Genomic DNA, 17,988 nt, shown 5'->3' on the forward strand with positions numbered 1-17,988 from the left:
AAGAGCTAGTGGCACCTGCAACACTGACTCTCATGGCAGAGGGGGGGCGCTAAAAAAGGGTCATTGGAACCAATTCACACTAACTGGGCTGACCCTGGAAAAAGAACATTGGGCTTCCTCACTTCAAACAAAACTGGAAGGAGGCAAAAACATCCCCAGCTGACATCACGGGAAACTTACGGGGTTGCAATGGTTAAGCTCGAGGAGAAACACTGTTACTCAAACACAGCTTCAGCCACCCACCCTCTCCCAGACAGCAAAAAAAGATGTTCTGTTCCATAGGTGTTCACACACCACCCTAGTGCCCACCAGCGCCACCTCTTCTTCCATGGTGACAGCCTCAGCCAGCTCACCTTCTCTGAGCACCAGGACATCTTGGTGATTGTTCTTCGTATGTGGTGAAGAGCAGCTGACATTCTGCCCTGCTCAAAAAGTGCAAGTGCTTAGGAGAACAGCCTGGATGGGGTGCGTTCCTGCCAGTGCTGCACATGAAACTGAAGTTGAGAAGTGATATCAGGCAGGGAGGCAGATTGGAAGATAAGAAACCCAGGCTTTATCCCTGGCTCCACCACAGAGAAACTACAGTGTGATCTTGAAGGGGAGAAGTGACCTCTCCAAGATCAGTTTTGCTGCCTGTAAAATAGGAACAACATGGTCTCTTTTTGTAAATTACTCTATCCTCAGATGTACTGTGCTATGAAATACATAAATACTTAAGTTCAAGGTTCTGGTTCTTAATTATTCGGGGATCTGCCAAAAACCAAGCCTATCCATACACACACTTGAATGAGCAAGAAGCTCATAACATCAACCAGCAAGAAGCAGAGCTAGTTAAAAAGGAAACATAGCTATGGCCTGGAACCACTAATCTTTCTAATGCCTTTTTAGGTTGCTTCTACATGGAAAAGCCCTGCAGAATTTAGTAGGAAACTCTCTGTTTATTCCAGGAGGATTCCTTCCCAAAGGGGAGCAATGAGAAGGAGGAATAGAATACAGGCTGCCCTGACAAGCAAACACTGGGTATTTATTTTTAATGCATCTCTATTGTTTTAAGCAGCTATTTTATTTTAATCAGTTCCTATGCAACAGAAGCGACTGACCAAATAGCTCTAACAATAACCCAGTTATACCCATACACCAGGAGATGCCAGTTCCCACATTTCCAGTGGCTTCATTCCCTTTTTGAAGGTTATAAACAGCAGTGTTCAACCACTCCTCTTCCCAACAGCCCAGCAGGCTGGGATAGTATAGGGTACCGGTGTCCGATCCCTTATATCCACTTGTTGCTCCTCCATTGCCTGGCCTCATCACTTGACCTCATCATTTGTGGCCACCTCAAGTCTCTGGCTTTCTTGCCTACCCTTCTTCCCCACCCCCAGCACTGTTGCATCAGTCTTCAAGGATGCTATTTGCCCCATCTCACAGCGGCCTTCTCTCCATCCACTACCATCCCTTGAAAGCCTGGAGCTTGCTTTTGGCTCCAGGTGCTTAGAGTTTCCTTGCCATCTGGCTTCCATTCCCCCGGCCCTGCTGAAGCAGGGGCCCCTACCATCCCTGGACCTATTCCCAGATAAATGAAAAGGATGCTTCTCTGTACTTGATTTTCTCAAGCTCTCTGATCTCACTGTCCTCAGCTTTCTCTCTCTCCATGGTTCTCCTACTCTACTGACCACTATCTGCCTTAATAGCTCCTCTCCTATTTGTAAGAGCCCTTAAAGGGTCCATTTTTGGCCACCTCTATTCTTTGGGTGATTCCTGCTACAAGTTCTGCTCCAATGGCTCTCAAGCCTATTTCCATACCCCTTTCCCCATCTGTAGAGCCTGGCTCTTGACATAGCACACAGGCACCACCTCAGACTCCCACTGAGTCCTCTAATCTAGTAGTTTTCAACCTTTTTAAAGTCAGGGCAGCCTTCCAAAACCTTTTTGAATTTGGCAGCATGCTCTACCCCAGCTGAGAACCACTGCTGTACTGCCTCAAGTTTACCTTGGCGGTTCTCTGCTGGGGTACTGCCTCATGCTCTTGACTGTATTAGGGTTGTCTGATAAACCTAAAGCAGACAGGAGCAGAAAAATAACTGAAGAGTTTTGTGCTCTGGGTAAACTCCCCTGTGACCCAAAGGAGTACGGGGGTGGCGGATGATGACGGAGGAGGGTGTTCTTGCACTTGCCTCCTCCAGCCAAGTGGTGCAAAGGGCTGTGGCTGGAGTGTGGGTCCTTGCCATAGCTTTTCCCAGTCCTACCATGCATGTTCCTCCTGGAAACAGAGGGGTCTGAGACAATCCACCTAAAAGGGCTGCAGGAAGAGCACAGGCTTTGGTGTCAGCTGCTTTCTGATCCTGCTTCCTGTAAATGAGACAGGTCCCCCTAGGCCACCTCCACTGCAGCACCCCTGAAAGGGGATCATGGCACCCCAAAGTCCTGCAATACCCTAGCTGAGAACTGTGGCCCAAATCTCTCCCCTTTCCCATCCTCCTCTTTCTTCTCATAGCTTCAGTCTCCCTCAGCCCTCCCAAAGCCCCTCAGCTGTCACATATTGCTCTCATCAGTTGATGAAGGTGTCTGAGACTAACTTCTACCTAAGAACACTGTAGGAGAAATGGGATCCTTGCCACAGGCATTACTGCTGTTACAAGGGATCCTCCGCAAATCACATGGGAGGAGATATTCTGTGAAATCACTGCATTCAGTAAAGATCTCCTTTCGAAGGCATTTATGGAAGCCTAATACAAGGGGTATGGACAGGCCATGTGTAGCACACAGCAGACTGGGGAGGGGACAGGCAGCACAGCGGTAGACAGGGCAGGCAGCAGAGAACAGAGCAGCCGATTGGGCAGGGAGCACAGGGCAGGAAGCAGGAAACAGCAGCTGATCGGGCAGGGGAAGGGGATCGGTGCGACACTCAGGGAGGGTGTGGGGTTGATTTGTGGCACACCTGCCAAAAAGATTGGGACTGTACTAGTGCAAGACAGCAGGCAAGGCCAAGGAGAGGGAAAGCAGGTATGTTCAGGAGGTTTCTATTCCTTCTTGCCTGTGGAGCTGACAAGGGGGACTCATTGCCATGGCTGAGGGGGAAAAGTATAGCTCTTTACCCCACAAAGGTGGCAAGTAAAAAATAGACACCACTCCTTGCAGCTGGGGCCACGCTGGCTACCCTCAGAAAAGGCTGCCAGCTGAGAGGGTGTGGAAGGGACAGAGAACATGGCGAGTGGGGCTGGCTGGAGCTGGAGTCCATCAGGCAGCACATGCCACAGGGCGTCTGCAGGCTCTGGGGTGGGAGAGCAGTACGTCACTGACATATCACTTGACTGCTCGTATTCAGAGCTGAAGAAATCTGTGAAGTCCTTGATTCCTTTAAAAGGCATCTGGGTCTGAGCTGTTATCTAGCCAGGCCAGAGATAGCAGGGTCCAGCACCCTCTGGCCAGAGAGGGGAGTAAAGTATCAACAAGCATCATCCGGTGGGTAAGGAGGGGAGAGGAGTACAGGCTGGAATAGATAGACCTGGCTGAGGAGGCGTTTTGTCAGACAAGTCCAAGTTTGCATGCATTTCATGGATATGGTAAACACAAACCTATGCTCTGGTCCATTTACTGGGAGAAGGGGAGGTTTGGGCTAGCTTCTGAGTGCAGAACTGTAAAGTCACCCATTTCCAATTCTCTCTGAACCCAATGTAAACCCAGAACCAGCCCTGCACAACAAACTGCAGGAAAAGACATCTAGCCCCAGGCAATCACAAGCTTCTTATATGATAGGAAGGACTTCTTCTCCCCACCCTGGGCTCCCAATGCTGCTGATGCCCTATATACACATACCCTCTTGCTGGACCCTCAGCTACTCCTGGCTGCAAAAAATGTAGCTGATAAGAGTGTCCTTATGACTGGATGCCTGGGCTCGTGATATCACTGCACCATTAGTGACAGATTCACAGTTCCAGCCACCATTATAATCTTCCCGTCAGCAGCAGGGTCACAGGGAGGACGATGACAGAGAAGGACCAGCAACAATGATAAGGATGGCTCTCCTGGAAGCCAAAGGGAGAAGCAGTACAAGGGGCCAGAATAATAGGGGATTTACCGATACAAACACCCAGACATCTCTGAGCCTGGGAGGGCAGAAGTAGCATTACCTCTCAGCAGGTGCCATGGGCTTCATTTGACATGTGGTGGCCATCAAGACCTGGACCTGCTGCAGTATATGCCAGGCACTATTTGGAACTGAATTTCATAAAGCTGAGTGAAAGCTAAAGCCAGGCATTGCCAAATCCAACTCTCTTCATCACAAGTATCACTGATATTCAGTTTTGGCTACTTATCAGGGATCAGATGCAGGAGACCCAGACCAGGAGTATTTTCATTCTGAGAACCATCAGTGGGTTTGGGGATGTGAAATCCATAGGCTACTCGGGTCCCAGTAGGCTCTCCAGGAAGGACAGCTGTGGTACCGATGCCACTGGGGAGCATGTACTGGGGTCTAGGCCCTGTAAGGACAGATCAGTACCCCCTTAGTGCTTTCTAAGTGTGACAAAGGCTTCACCCACATCCTCTGAGCCTACAGGCACCCAGGGTGAGGACCATGACAGAGCCCCATACAGCGGGAATGGGCAGTATTGCCAATGCCTGCGATTTGGTTTATTTGTAAAAGGTTTGATTTAGGACAATTTGGGTTATTTATAAAAGGTTTCTGATTTGTGCCTTGGTTTTCTGAAGTTTTAGCTGAAATAGTCATTCTCCCAGTATAGACAATACGTGTGGAGTCACTGGCTATCCCCAACAAGATGGGCACCATGCCCCTTTCTGTTCCAGAGAGAAGAATGAGGCTGTTTCAGCACAGATGGGTGTTTTGTCCCGTAATTTCCAGTGAGGCTGAAGCCCAACTGCACAGAGGGAAAATGGTGGACCATTAGTGGATACCAAGCTAGGGATAAGGGAACATAAGAGTGCTAAAATGGGACTGAGGGCAAAGAAGGTGTGGACGGGCAACAGGGCACAGTAGACAGACTGAGGGTGGCAGGGAAGCAGAGGTATGGCCAGGCACCGCCACATCTGGGGTAGCCATGTGATGCCTGGGGCAACACCAGTTGCTGCAATACTGATTGTGGCAGCACACTTAGCCCCTGCTGCAGTCATGGCTATTTTTATGCTCGCCCCCCACAAAGTTGATGCCTGGGGTTGCTGCTGCAGTTGGCCTCCCCACCCCCCTGTTATACTGATGCAGGGAAAGGCATGACAGAGAAAGAGAGAAACATGGGAGGGAGATGAAAGGGGAAATACAGGAAATCACTGAGTATAGGGAGCAGTTAGAGGAAGACAGCTCCCTGTGTGCCAAAAGGCATATGAAGGTAAGTGGCTTCCCTTCCAAGCAGTGACTGGCAAGTCTCCACTCCAGCTCTGTCCTGGAAATGGCAGGTCCCTCTGCAGACTTCCATCTGCACCAGTCTCCTCACGGGAGACTGCTATTCTTCAGGTGGCTTCTGAGTCACCTCCTTGAAGAGCAATCTATGTGGAGAAGGGAAGAGGGTCACTTTGTTCCTGAAAGAAGAGAAGTAAATGGTGAGTAGCATAAGTGTTCCCCTGTATCCATCCACCACTCGGATTTATCAGTTGCCCTTCCAGGGGGGCACTGCAAGAGAGTTTGCTCTGGAATTACTGGCAAACCATGCACTGCACCACTCATGCCGTCTTCTCCTGTCCTGAAGCTTAGTAGGTTTGCCAGCACTGCAGGCTCTGAGAGAGGCCCTTCTTGAGTAGATCCAGCTCTTCTTGAGATCCCAGCAGGAGCAGGACAGCAAAGGCTCCTCAGGGGCAGGGACTGTTCTTTTTGGCCCGTCTGGAACAGAGCACAATGCAGCCCTGACCAGGTTTGGCTTCTAGCTGTGTGGGGGAGGCATGTGCACAGTGGGACTCAAAAATTGGACCCATGTTTGTCAGAACAGCTTGTCAGCATGCTTTTCCAATTGCCTGCTGCCTCTTGCTCAGTCTCACTTGCAGGAAAAAGTGGGAATTTTGTGCCCTTTGTTACCCTGCTCATGCAGAGAAGCAAGCCAGTGTGTATTCGGTCTCAGGCTTGGTGTTATGTCAGCTGCTGCCCTGATAATACACCGCGGAGGAGGGCAAATGTTACTAGTTCCCTTCATTCGGCTCTTAGGTGGTAGCATGGTGGTGAACACCAAAGCTGAGGGTTTGGGAAGTTTCTGTAGGGCATGAACTACTTGTGGGGTAGCAGCTTTGACAGGGCTAGAGGTACAGAACCTTGTTCCAGATTCATCAGTAGACAGGTGGCTCTGAACAGTTTATCCCAACACTGCAGGTATCTCATGTAGGAAAGGCTATCAAAGCTATTGCTTCAGTTCTCAGTTCTGGAAGGGAGCTGCATCTGGCTCTACTAGCAGAGGATAATTTTCCATGACCTATCCAAGGGGGGGAGATGTGGGGCAGGTAAGGGAGCTAGGCAAAAACACTGCACTCCAATGATGTTCCAAACATCTTCCATGCTCCACAGCGCCTTTATCTGATGACATTTCTTAGCTTGATGCATTACACACTCCACAGTGGGGAACAAGCTGGTCTCAACTCCACAGTTAAGCCCTCCTCATTGAGAAGCATTAAATAAGACTTGTGGAAGAGAGGAAGGTCTGCTCATTCTAGGCTGGACAGATGCTCTCACAGCTCTCTTCAGATGGATAAGCGCCTGGCACTGAATGCACATTCTCTGCATGCCGTTCCACACACCCCTCCTGTTGCTTGGATTAACTCTGTCAAAAATCTCCTCCTGGTCTACCGTGGTTTTCAGCAGAACTGATTGGCTGTGGCATAACAGACCAGCATCGGGATGAAGCGGATCCACTCGCTCTGGGCAGGATATCCTGCTCGACGCTTCCTTCTGGTCCTATTCCACTACAGCATGCCAAGAATTCCCTGGCATCACATTGTCACCACCAGCACAATCCCAAGCCTTGTGTGAACCTGTGAGGTGACACAAACACTGACCTGCCATTCTGGCATGGGCTCAACAGTGCATGCGAGAAGTGTAGGAGAGCAGCAACCCTGAAACATTGTGCCTTCTTGCTTTTGTGATTTGTGTAGGTAGTGCCACCCTGACACCACTCTGTGGCTTTTCTAGAAAGGGTTTCTACTCCCTTTCCAAGGCTGAAGGGACAGTGACATTAGTCATGGCTAGAGTAGCTGCTTGTCAAAATGATGGTGATAAGGTACTGGAGGTAAGCACTGGTTTGTCTGCTATCCTGGTATTTGGAAGACATGGATTTAATTCCTAGCTCTGCCACCGACTTACTGTGTTACCTAAGACAAGTCACTTAGCCTCTCCATTCTTCCATCTGTGCAATGGGGATAATGGCACAGCCCTACCTCACAGGGGGCTGTGAGAATTAATGCAGAGGCTCCCTTGCCGTTACTGGAGACTCAGGAGACTTCTTCTGTAGAGGTGATCAACACATAAGAGGTCCTGCCCCACACCTCTATCTCTCTCACTGCAGTCCCTGCTGTTCAACAAGGGGCTAAGAAAGACATCAGGAACCTGTTCTTCTTATCCAACACTTCCAGCTAACGAAATGCACATCCTATATCCTAGGGGCTCAAAATGCCCCAAACAGCTCAAAGGGCTTCCTGGTGCAGTCCTGTTTGTGTAAAGGTGGGTAGAGATGAGGAGGAAATCTGGCCAGAAACAGCAGGAGTCATGTTCTGGTTTCACCTGCTTTGTGTTTCATCCAACTCCACCAGGCGTTGGCTCTGGTGTTCCCCAGTGCTGACTTTGCAGGGCTGGTGAATGGCCCCACTGCATGGCATTCTCCATGACATCTCCACCAGGGCATTCGCCATGACCTCCCAGCTGTCACAACACACAGGAATCATTTCCCCCACACTCCGCTGCCAAACCTAGATAATCCCTCAACCAATGCTGCACAAGTAGGAGTTAAAAAAGAACCTGAAAATGCTGATAAAAATCTGAGAGAGAAACTCCTGCCCCTAATCTGCTCAGTGTGTTCCCAAGCAACCACCACAGGTAAGCTTCAGGGACATGATACTGCAAGATGCTGTTCACCCTTCACTCACAAGAAGTCAGCCGGGTGAAAGGGCTGCTCTTCTCCAGGGAGCTTTTCTTGGCAGACAGCATCTCTTCTACCAAAAAGGCTGGTTCCCTAAATCTTTTCTTTATAATCAGCGGTATGGATTGCCAGGACATCTGGAGTCCAGAAACCAGCAAGCAGCTGTTCCCCGGGGAGTGGAAGAGTACATCATTTACCTCTCTCAATCTCCAGAAGTGCTCTCTCCTTTAGATGAGATGAAGTCTTCCTCAAAAGCCTTCCCCATTAGTTTTTCACTGTGCAAATGAAGTGTAGCAATTAAAGGATGGTAGGATAATTAACGTCAATCAACATGGTTCTGCAGGTCTTGGCAAACTTGTTATTCAAGAATCTGTTGTGGGCATGATGCTACTCGATACATATATACACATATGTATCTTAGGGGTGTACCGATAGAGTATTTTGGGCTGATATCGATAGCCAATTTTTAAGGAGGTATATCAGGCAATACGGATCTGATTTCCAATATGCAGCCCGACAGCTTGAAAAGCACTGTCTGGCTGGTAAGTCTGTTGTGGTGGAAGGGGAGGGGGAATGGAAGGGACATGGGGGGGGCAGATCAAGGCCCCTCTGGTAAGGGAGGGGGTGATGCTGGGGGGCTGGGTCAAGTACTGGGGCAGGGCAGATTGGGGTGTCACATTTTGGGGTGGCTGCAGCCCCCTCCATAGCCTTATAATTGTCCTTTCTAGCTTTAATCTATGAGTAAAGACTACCATACAGCATCCTGTTTCCCAGAATGACCAGTCTTTAACCCAAGAATCACAGCCCAGATCTTCCAGGTCTTTGATCAGTTCAGTAGGCTTCTTATACAAACTATTGGCATGAAATATTTCCCCGAAATAAAGATATTCACCCATGGTGATCCTCATTAACTGTCAGAAACTATGTGTAGCTACAAAGGCCTGAGCTGTGTTATGTATTGAAAATTAAACAACAATAAAAACTCTCTCAATAACTATACTCCGCTATTCTCCTGAACCTGCAGCAACATAAACATCTTATTGGCTTCAATCTGCCAGCGCTTACCCAGTCCAAGCTCCTGTTTGACTTCAAAAGGCAGCATGAGTCAACCACCATTAATGGAGAGTTTACTAGAAAGGAAAGCATTTAGAACTTGCAAACACATGCAATGTGTGTCCTTATAGGAGGAAAAATCCACTTTCCCCCTCTAGTTTTACCTGTAAAAACAGAAATACATGTATATTATAAATCATTATGGGGCAAATATAGTGGGAATACAAGTGTTATGAAACATAAACATGTATCCTAGTCTATGTACATCCCAGGATCCCTTGGAAATAACATTGAACTTTCCCCAACTCCTAAGGGGCACGTGAGAAGAATATCCTGTATCCATCTACACTACATCGCCCTTTGCTAGTATAAGCCAGAGCATGGAAGCAATGCTTATTTACACCTGCTAAGGATCTGGCACACTATATACCCATCTGATATTCCCATATGCCCACACTATATACCCATCCTACTCATGCAGCTTTATAGACCTGGCTTGCCTCTCATTTTTGCCTGCTTCTTCTATGCAGCTTCAAGGCAGATGCCACATAGCTAGCTCCCCTCTGAGTTAAACTAGCTCCATGCTTATATCTCTGAGTAACAGCTAGGGACCACTGATCCCTGAGCAGAAGTCTGAGAAGGGAGTGAATCACTACACCAATTAGTAAAATAGCGTTCAGATGAGTATCTGTATCCAAAGGGAGGGGAAACCACACTAATATGTGTAACAGCTGTGTAGTGGCCCAAACTGAAATACAACTATAACAGAAAACAGACACCTTCCTATTAAGTCCAAGGGCTCTATCCAAAGGCCACAAAGGTCTCTGGGCATAGCAGCACAGGACTGGAAGGACCATCAAGTCCAGTCTCCTACATGCGCAGGCAGCTATTTATCCAGAAAAGTACATAAAAGATAATCAGCGTTGGCTGATATCCTCACACGCCACAGTCACAAATTTGCATTCTGGGTCACTAAAGATTGCTAGTATATGCCAGGCTCACAAATAATAATAGGTTCCACATGTACACTGAAGGCACGGTAGGTAAAGTCTGAGTAATGACACGAATGGACATCAGCTCACTCATTCACACTTTTAACAGTGGCATTTCTTTTCCTTTTGCATGCTTATCAGTGGAACCTCAATGCTGCACTAGCAGCAGATTGGTTTGTATGCAACTACTATTGTAGCAATCTATTTTCAAATCTATGCATTCTCCTTCCAAATCACTGTTACAATAATTATGGGTGGACCTGGTAGCAACTCCTGCAGTTATGGTTTTCTAAAGCTTTGCATGATAAAGGCCCAGGTTTCTGTTGCTCACAACTGTACCCACTTGGGTTGAAGGTTTCCATGCTGGTTTTCTGCCATAAGGTGTCATATTAAAAAAAAAAAAAAAAAAAGTTTTAGCTAAACTGGTTCAGCTGTTTCCATAAATGAAATTAGGGAAAGCATTTAGCACCCATGCTAAATTTTCTCAGCTGTTCCATTGTACAGCTCATGCTTTAGGGCTGAGACTTGATGTTGGTCAGGAACAGGGGGTTGCCCTGCTATTGGGTATGCTGTTCACTGCCACATGATCACATTAGCAGCTTCTGTTAGATCAAACGGGAGATGTCTGTGCTGTGAATCTAAAGCAATGATTCTCAAGCGTGGTGACATGGCACCCTGAGGTGTATGACAGATTTTTAAGGGTGTTGTGGAATATTAGGTGTGCAAACACCTGCACATGATTCACAACATCAGCCCAGAGGTTTCAGAGAGGAATCCCCAGATTCAGAAAGATTCTGAGTACCGCGATCTTCCCAAGTCCTTTGCAACAGAAGAATCATTTTATTATTGTCCTTTATTCAAGAAATGAGTGAAAGCTAACAGCTGCCACAAGTGACAGGGCTGAGACTCACTGAACTAAAGTTTCCCATATGGGGTCAATATGGTTTCACATGAGGAGATGTGGATTTGTTTTTAATAGTTTGTTTTAGAAAAACAAACCCCAGGGACAGTTCATCAAAAACCAGTTGAGAACATGAAGGTTGCTAAGCCACCTCCTCAAAAGTTAGGAAATGCTATAATCACACGTGACCATACAACATGCTGCCTCGTGCACTATGCAAGTCTCTGATTACATTATTAAAGCTGGGGTGGGGCTGCCCATAGCAAGATGGTTTATTGCCTTCTGCTTTAAAAACTATGAAGTGACATACAAAGAAACTAATGCCAAAAGAAAACTTTTTAGGTTGCAAAGTTAAGGTCTCAAAAGCAAAGGAAGCCACAGAATAAGCACAGAGTTAGGCTTCAGATAAATAATCACATCTCCACAAAAGCTTCCCAGGGCTATTGCATCCTTCATTGCCCAGGAAGAAATCAGGGTTATGGGGCACAAGGAGGCTGTTGTTTGTAGTGACCCTGCCCCATCCACTGCCAAAGCCGGAAGGTGTGTGGTAACTGAGGCAGGAAGCTGCAGAAGGAAGGATGCCCTCATTGTGAAGACCATCTGATTCTTAAGTGATGTGACCCATGCTATATAAATCCAGCTTTTTCCCAAGGTGCTCCACTAACCCCCTGACTTTTCACAGGGGGCAGCTCAGGGCCCGAGTGCCTGACTTGGTATGCTGGGCTGGGTTTGCAGAAGCACTGCATGCCCATAGCGACAACAGAAGCCAGCTGAGATTGTGCCTTGAACATAACACAGTGCTATGTAGAGCTGGGTACACTGGAAGAAAAAAAAAAATAAAATCAGAGCTTTGGTGCCTCACCCAATACCAGGAAACACCTGACAATTTTAGCTTTGGTTTCTTCACAGCTTGAGGTGGGGAAAGCACCACCATACCCTTCAGGGGTAGGTCCATAAGCATCGCTGGCATGCACGTGCCTAGGAGAGCAGCAGGAAACAGACAGCTGCAGAGGGTTTGGATAGCCTGCGAGGCTTTGTACAACAAACTGAAGGGTGAGGATCAAAAGAAGTTAAATAAATACCCATTTGCTGGGCCCAGAGCACTCTTCTCTCCCATGCCCCAAATGAGGCCTGCCAGTGGGGGAAGTGTGTGATTATGTTTGAGACTATCGTAGGGCATTTCCCCAGGGGCCGAGTTAAGGTTGTACAGACACCTATAATTTTGCACTTTGAGTGCTTGATCCTGAAACTTGAACTTCCTTCAAATTCAGTCTTTCTTCTTGTACATAATTTCTGGCTATGTTACAAGCAGATCTGCCAGCAAAGCCTACTACTGTTAAGTCTTGTGCTTTCTATTTATAAATAATCCTTTGGTTTCACTTGGTTATCAGGTCTGTTAGAGATGCAGCTTGTGAGCTGGATCCAGCCTGTGGAGCTGTATCACCCAGCCCCTGGTGCTGTCTCTCAGAGCAACCCACAGACAGCCTGCAAGGTGTGCTGGATGGCCTTGTGCATCATGCATGGTGCCTGCTCCAGCTCATATCCCAGAGCAGCATCAGCCGTTCCAGGACCGCGCAGCGCAGCCCCGCAGTGGTGGCAGATTCAGGCCTTCTGGGACAGCCCACGGTGGTGGCAGCTCTGGGGCCGTGCAGCACAGCTCTGGAGCGGCTGGAGCAGGACCCGGCTGCATGCAGTGCCCACTCTGGCTGCTCCTAGGCACACTCTGGATCTGGAATGAGGGGCCAGTCTGTGGGTCCTGTCCAGCCCATGGACCAGCCCCAGGCTACGCAGCCAGCCCACAGGGCAGGATAGGTTTGGCACCCCAACTTATCATTTTAACTGACCATAACCACACACAGCAGGTTTTCCATGCTTGCGCTAAACCAGTTTCACTAACAAAGAAGTGTTGTTCCATGTAAATAAATGTTTTGCCCATATGTTCCCCCTAACTGTTTCTTTAAAGGAGCACTAACACCTACCTACACTGAGCAGGGTCATCAGATGCTATAGGCAGGTACTTCAGGGACCTGGATGCTGCATTTACTGCCTGGCTTAGCCAAACCTGGGAAGAAACTTCCCCCCCACAAAATTATCTTTCCTTAAAGGTCAATAACTAATTTTTAAATCTGTCTTCAGATTTCTGAGTGCCCCATGGCCATGGCCATCCTCAGATGGGGATAATGTTTCAAATTTGAGTTTATAGTGAATGCAGTAATTTTGGATCCTGCTACAGGGTCTCACTGTCAGTTCCTTACACTAAGCACCGTACAAGCGCACAGTAAAAGGAGCGCTATCTGGAACTGTGTTTTACAAAGAGTGTCTAGAGAACAATCAAACAAAGGGTCATCTAGTGGTTTTACAAGCTTGCCAGGAACAAGACGATGGTCTCTTAGGAACGACTCAGACTAGAGGGAATTACGCAACAAGCCTTTCATAAACTCAGCAACTACAAGACGAGACTATTGACCTACACATCAGAGGGTAGAAGACTGAGCAGCCAGTAACATGGGATAATCACAGCTGGACCCTGGTAACAAGATGACTTTAAAGGTCCAAGATAAAGAACCCCTTGGAGGTGCTGAGAGAAAATCTCTTCCAGGTAACTGAGCGGCTCAGTCTTTTTGAAATTCTCCAGTTTTCTCAAGCAGGTCTGTAGATCTTCAGCAGGACTTGTCTGGTCAGATGCCATCCCCACCCAGAATAGCTTTGGACTGAGGCGAGGAACCTTATGCTAAGCGGGAGGCGAGAGACGTGGCGAAAACTCTGAAGCCAGGCTCGTGGCACCAACATGTGTTGCAGGAACCTGGACAACTGACCCCGCTGAGCCAAGATTACCAGCTGGATCTCGACTCTGTCCTTACTTGACTTCCTAGATCAGTGGAAGGGATGCAGAGGGCTCCTGGCTCTTGTCCAGCATCACCAGCAGCTGCTGCTCAGCTGAGCCCACCCACGGTGGAGTCAAAGGTGTTTGGTGTTTTTGCTCAGCTGAGTACAAAAGGGGAGACGCGCTCACTGGCACCCAGCAATCAGAGGGAAGCAGAGGATTGTGGGGTGCAGAAGAGCTTATGAGGACAGTAACCCTAGCATGGCCAACTACCCTAGAGACAAGCACAACCCCCTCCAGGGAGCAAGGGGAGAGATAGGTCTGAACTGATAAAGTACATGGCTACGGTGGAGGAGCAGCCAGGTGTTTGGTGCCTTTGAGGACTGAGGCCTTTATTTCAGTGCCTTACTTCAGGCTAAGGCTCTCAAGGCTGGCATTTAAATATTACAGTCATGAAAAGGTCTCGTTCACCAGAGCGCCCCATGGGATGACAAGGTCGAACGGTCATAAACTACTGCGAGACCGTTTCAGGCTGGACATAAGGAAGAACTTCTTTACAGTCTGAGCCCCCAAGGTCTGGAACTGACTGCCAGTAGAGGTGGTGCAAGCACCTACTCTGGACTCCTTTGAGAGCCAATTGGATGCTTATCTTGCTGGGATCCTGTGGCCCCAGCTGATTTCCTGCCCCTGGGGCGGGGGGCTGGACTCGATCTTCCCAGGTCCCTTCCAGCCCTACTGTCTATGAAATCTACGAAAAAAATCTTGGCCCTGGAAGAAACAAAACCCAAACCTGGCGGGGAAATTGCTCTGAGTTTGCTCTCTGGATTCAGGGCGAACAGGAAGAACAAAACCCACCTCCACAAAGCAGATGCCTACATCCGACCCAGAGGCCAAGTTCAATTTGACTTGGAGAGCTCTTTGGAAATGGCCGAAGAATGGATCCATGTGGACAACGTAAGCTGAGGCTTCCAAGCCCCAAAATAAACGCATGCAAAAACGCTAAGCATCTGCCCAGAGGAAATACCAATTGACTCTGCAGACATGTGTCATAGGCAGTAAAAAAAAAACAAAAAACGGAGAGTCCTCTGGAGCTGGAGCTCACTCCCAAACCCCCTCAGCTGCATTCCTTTGGAGCCAGCACAGGCTCCTGTGCACTTTGCCAACTGTCTGGTACAGACACTTCTACGTTTCCCTCCGCTCTAGATGGCCAAAGCCCACATGACATGGAAGGTCTGTTTGCACGCTCAGATTTCATGCTATGGATCCTGCTGCCGGCATGCAGGCTAGACACCAGCAAGTGTTGCTGTAAAAATTGGTATCCTACATCAGAAGCTTTGCAGCTGCCGCAGACAGAGGACAAAGCGTTTCATTTGCCCTTTTAAGAAGCTACCACTTGTTAAGTCCCATGAGAGCTTTCAACAAACCTGTACTTGTAGGAAGGAGGGTGTAAGAACCATGCCAGGATCTGGCCCAGCGACTCAGGGATGAGATGATGTAGCAACGCTGAGACAGTCCTGAACAAGGCCAGTATGCAAGGCTGAGCTCACAGATGAGCAAAATTCACTAGGGGAACAGAACAAAACCTCCCTGAGATCCCTGGACCTGAGCTTTTGGAAACAAATGCAATATGTAATTCCCAGCTCGACTCAGAAAATTCAAGGCCAGATTATTGTATGCTGTAAGTCAGTGCATTTAGCCTGAAGTTAGCTACAAGACTGACTTACCCCCGCTGAAGATATGGCCTTCATGTTTTTAGTTGCCACCAGATGGTTCGTCTACAAGTGGGTCATGCCCTCCTCTTAATTGCTCCACAGAAGCATTTCACATGAGTAAATTTGCAGCAATAGATGGCAAGCAAACAGCCTGCTCCTCCAAGGATTTGACATTCAGGACTTGCAGCGGGGACTGTGCAAGTACTTAGTTCTCCTTGCTCCTCTTTTCTGACTGAACGACTGTGCCAAGCCCTTTCACCTTGATTTAGACGGAGTTTCATCATAACTCCATTTAATGTGAGCCCTTAAGCAGGATCTCTTGAGGATGGTCACTGCCCTGCACATTCACAGAAAGGAAAGTGTTTATAGGTTATGCCTCTTGCTGATCACAGTACTTTGATACTGGGTAAGCTCAAGTTCCCTGCCATGCCTGGCTGCAAAGCCAAGGAGCATGTCTCTCCATCTCTAAAGCAATATATAACAACAACAAAAAGCCAGTGACTAGCAGTACATCACCTTGATCAAAATATATAGTCTGTCTGCCACAAAGCACCCCATGAGCTACAGTAAAACAGAACTCTGCTTTATCACATATTCTACTCCCACATAGCTACATTTTTCCAGCAGCAATATCTGGAAACACATACAAATAACCCCATTCAAAATGAGTGCCAAGGCACCAGGCTTAACCCTAGAAAGATGACATTCAGCCTCCACGTTGAAGAATGTAGCAGTCTAAAGAGAGAGATTCCTGCCTAGAAGCTTCGTGCTAGCAAATTGGCTGTTGCAGTCAAATGTACAAAACAAGCCGCCTATAATGCAATACAGAATCAGTGATGCTAGTCTGGGAGACACGGGGGCATTTCAGAAAAGGCTGATATGGCTGTCACAGCAGGAGAGAAAATGAGAGTGAGAAATACTGAATAGTGCATACAATGAAGTCTATGTGAATCACACAGAAGGAAAAAAGAAAACTGTGCAAGTGTGGTGGAGGAGTGCGGTAGGGAGGGCATGGATATTGCCTGGAATCTGCCCTCAAAAATTCAGAATGGAGCTTTGGGGCAGGGAAAAAACATGACAAGCTAAATGTCCAACAAGTCTTTCAAGGTATGCAACCCCCAGAGCACAGGCATGCACACAAACTAGACTGTGTGTAATACAGCTTATATACAGAAACAGACATGCCCCAGAATAACACTGACACCTTTCTGAAATGCCTGCTTTTAAAAGTTAGTGCAATGGAAACAGTCTATTTACATTCACTCCGAATTTACAATTTACTGTCACTCCGAAGTCTGCCCTACTGAAAGCTGCTGGATGTACTAAGGTAGCACCAGTTGAAGTGTTTGTCACATGAAAGTACATTTTCCTTTGAAAGTGAACAAGGCAGAATTGCAGGAGGCTCTTTTTCCCAAATATCAGATTTAGCCCAGAGATGATTTAGCTAGTATTTTACTAGTATTCTGGCTGTAGTGTCATCACTGGTATGGAAGAGATGCCTGAACTTTCCTGGCATGCATGGTCATAAGAATGGATCAGAGGGATTCATTTGGATCCAAGAACTCCACTGAACGCCACTGGAAATGGATGACAATGAAGTTAAAAGGCAGGATTGCTGGGGTGCTGTGCAATGCAGAATTTGGTCTGTAGGCCTTTAGTAGAGGTGAGCTTCCTTTTCTAATGGCGTCCCAACTCACAGCCCAAGGCTGAGCCTGCAGGGCTGACAGTTAACAAACACCATGTTCTATCTACGGACTGGATATAGGTTGTGTCTCAGCATCTGCACAGTGAAGCTGTAGGCCCTTGCGGCCACCTGTCACTAAATTCACAGATGCATGCTGTTCTTTGCTTGCTGTATTATGCTTCTGTGTCTATGGTAACCTTGCTGCTGCCTGTATGTTGTAAGGGTGGGTTGGAAGGGAGACACAGGTGTGACACTATCCATATCCAGTTACCCCAGCCAGGAGATGCAGAGGATGGAGTTTTCCTTCTGCCTTCCTGATCTGTTGCTACTCGCACATCCTTTGGTAATTTTTTGTCGCAATACACTGGGTTGAATCTTTTCAACTCTTGCTTAGTCTCTTTCATTTTCCCCTCCTCCCCAGGTTTGTCTCTATTCATTTTTCTACTCTTTCAAATTTCACCTCTGGTTTTACAAATGCTATAGATACGGATCATTTTAGTTCTGCTCTCAGGACTCCTTCCCTCACCTCAAGGTGTTACGCAATATTGAAATTAGAAGCTTAAGTCTTGCTTAGATGCCCAACAGGTAGAATAGGATAGGGCCTAGCATCTCTCTCTAGTGCTTTCCTGTACTGTCTCTTAAACAGGTACAGGAATTTTCTGCCTCCACAAGTCTAACCTGGTTTTAAATTAGCCACTTTATTAAATTATATGTGTATTTTAGCACAGAATCATAGAGAAGTATGGCTGGAAAAGAGGG

The 17,988-nt window shown here is 47.6% G+C and overlaps 2 long non-coding RNA genes across 2 annotated transcripts in view; one reads left to right on the forward strand and one right to left on the reverse strand.

Annotated features, from left to right (window-relative positions):
- The window catches only part of LOC109307081, a 15,054-nt gene extending 6,655 nt beyond the window's left edge, over positions 1 to 8,399 (reverse strand). The window contains exons 1-2 of the long non-coding RNA XR_002100157.1: positions 8,261 to 8,399; positions 5,656 to 5,827 (exon numbers count right to left, since the gene is read on the reverse strand). This is a non-coding gene — a long non-coding RNA (uncharacterized LOC109307081). The remainder of the gene's footprint in view (positions 1 to 5,655; positions 5,828 to 8,260) is intronic.
- On the forward strand, positions 3,780 to 16,453 carry LOC109307082. The gene is made up of 3 exons (XR_002100158.1): positions 3,780 to 5,317; positions 9,758 to 9,760; positions 16,441 to 16,453. It is a non-coding gene; the product is annotated as an uncharacterized LOC109307082 (long non-coding RNA).
- The last annotated feature ends 1,535 nt before the right edge of the window (positions 16,454 to 17,988 follow it).

The sequence above is a fragment of the Crocodylus porosus genome, unplaced genomic scaffold (assembly GCF_001723895.1).
Source record: "Crocodylus porosus isolate Cpor-Errol unplaced genomic scaffold, CroPor_comp1, whole genome shotgun sequence".
Lineage (NCBI taxonomy): Eukaryota > Metazoa > Chordata > Crocodylia > Crocodylidae > Crocodylus > Crocodylus porosus.